Below are 2786 nucleotides of genomic sequence, written 5' to 3' on the forward strand. Positions count from 1 at the left end.
CCCCAGCTCCCCAGCTCCCCAGCTCCGAGGGGTGGGGGGGAGACAAGCGCCGGAGTGGGGGGCTAGATGAAAATTTCCAGCTTTCACTGCAACTGGAGTGGGGGATTCTGAGACTAAAATAAGCGGCGTGAGAGGGAGAGAGTGGGATGTGTCGTCGGGAGTCCGCGGAGTTTCCAAACCCAGGGTCGCCCAGAGTTGGGGTTTTGACAGGGTGAGGCGGGGCTATCAGTAGTCTATGATGTGAACGGATGGGAAAAACACAAAACAATCACCAACAATAATTATAAGGGGCCGGTGGGGGTTGTAAATACTAACACTTTCCAAGAAATAGAAAAATCAGACCAAAAAATATCTTATTAAAAAAAAAAAAAGAAAGAAAAAAAGGATTGGCAGGATGCCTTGCAAAAAAAGAAAATACTAACTAATCTGTCCAAGCACTTTTCACTTTCAGCATGAGCTACATTTGTTTTGTTTTCCTTTGCGTCCTTTCGGCCTCACAAAGCCCTGTCTTTTTTTCCTTTTGGACAGAAGATATGGTTTGGAAATTGTCAGTCACTCTTGGGGTTAACGATCTACTTGAAGGGGCTGGCGGGTTCACAATTATTAAGTGGTTAGCAACTGCTGAGGGTTCACTATAGTATTTCTGAGTAGCTAAAAAGACTAAAATTTAGTATAAATAGCAGAACTGCGAGATAATAGACAAACACACACAAGATGAGGGCTTAGGTTAAATGCATTATTAGAATTCTGAAAATTGAAACCTTAGAAGAATGTATACTTTACCTGCTGAGAAAACCTGACTACAATTATTCAGGTGAAAATGAGATTTTGTAGGAAAAATAAAGTCTTCAAGACTTTCTGCAATGGAGTAAAAGAAAACTTACAATAGCTGTCTTTTTTGGAAAGAATCCAGTGTTCTCCAAAATCTTTACCTGTAGAATACATGAAACCCTTTTAAATATTTTAAAGCAAAATTAAAAAAAAATTATTTTAGTGCTTTGTGGAAAGATTAAAACCCGGCAAAATTCTGTTTGAATTGGAAGTATTATCCCTATAAATTTTTTGATTTTTTGAATTAAACCATGTTACTAATTTCACAGTAGATCAAATTTTTGCCTTTATAAAATTGGTTCTATATGACAGTGTTAAGTAAGGTCAGGGAAATAAAAATTGATGCATTTCCACTAGAGAATGCATTATACATTGTGCATTATAATAATTTTTCCTTAAATAATAAAAGTGAATAATTCTGTGTCTTAAACCTTAAGAGAATTCATAAAACACATTTGGTGTTTAAGAGCATATCTTCTAAAATAAAATTCGGTTTCTGAGCAAAATTTGTGTTTGTAAAGTTACCTAAAATCTCAAATAACTTATAAACTTAAGAAAATAAATTAGATATTATATTTATATAAAATTGTGGATCACTACAAATCACTAATTAGACTTTCAGCCAGAGATATAAATGGGAATCCTCCATTTCCAGAATTGCTCACACTTATCAATGCTCTTTAAAACAAGTTTTACTTGCTAGTAATGAACATGTTTATATAATCCAGAAATAATTGCCAGTAAATAGTCATAGGAACCAGCACATGATGGCAAGAATTTAATTGAGTAAATAATTTATTTAAAAAACAGTAACCCGTAAAATATCTTTAAAATGAACAGAAAATTGTCTTTTCTACACTGGATTGTATTTTTAGTTACTGAATTTGACAACAACCATTGCTAGATTAGAAATTCCATGATTTATATTATCAGGTCACTTGGGCAATGTAAAAACCAGTGAAACTTTATTTAGTTATATATGTTGATATCCAGTGTTAACTCTCTTTCTGTCCCTTTCTTTTTTTTTGATATTGCTTGTGTTTTATGTTAATTTATCATTGTTCACTGTCTTTAGTTATGGTTCACATTAAATCCCGGTTGGTTAAAGCTTCAGACCCAAGGAGGTTTTACAATGGATTGTATAAAATTAGTAAATATCAGATTGTTTTTGTTTATGGATAACTTCCTCTGTGGTTAACAGGTTATCATAACAAAATTTGTGCAAAGTTTATAAACTGTGTACAAAATTCCGACTCCTTTGTTCAGGAGTCTTCAATGAATGAACACATAGCATTCAAAAATAATTTGGCTTGAACCAGTATTTTCATGCCACATATAAGATATTCTAAAGTTGCAAATCATCTTACAGGTTTTTAAAAATTAGAATCTGTGGATTTATTTCAAAATATGGTATTGTAACTTACACTGAAAGTTTTCTTAGTGTTACATAAGGGACGTATTTTATGTGTGAACATTTTCATATCAAATACCTGTAAGTTTTTGTTTTCACTTAAATAAAAATAAAATTTTAAATTCTGGTCTATAATTTTTAATCTTGTTAAATAAATGAGTAACTTATTTAAAATAGTAATCATGTAAGGTACTTCTAATTTGAAATCATCTCTGATTTATGTTGGCTATTTGCTTTATAAAATACATTTTCCAGAAATTCAGAAATGAGCCTTTGCTATAATCTACTACACAATTATTTTAAAGTATATTTCTGGTTTAATGACTTTGAAACGAGTTACCCTCCTTTTTAACCTGATTCCCATGTGTTTGTAAATGTTATCTTTGTTGAGTGATTACCTTGAAAAACTATAATTTTAGCAGAAATAGCATGATATCATTTGCAGTGCATTTTAATGCATTCTTCTCCCTCTCCCCAGACATTTTCAAGATATTATATTTCCCCTAAAATATAATATTGAAAGTTTGCTGAATAACCTAGGAAA

The sequence above is a fragment of the Galeopterus variegatus genome, unplaced genomic scaffold (genome assembly GCF_000696425.1).
Source record: "Galeopterus variegatus unplaced genomic scaffold, G_variegatus-3.0.2 Scaffold46, whole genome shotgun sequence".
Classification (NCBI taxonomy): Eukaryota; Metazoa; Chordata; class Mammalia; order Dermoptera; family Cynocephalidae; genus Galeopterus; species Galeopterus variegatus.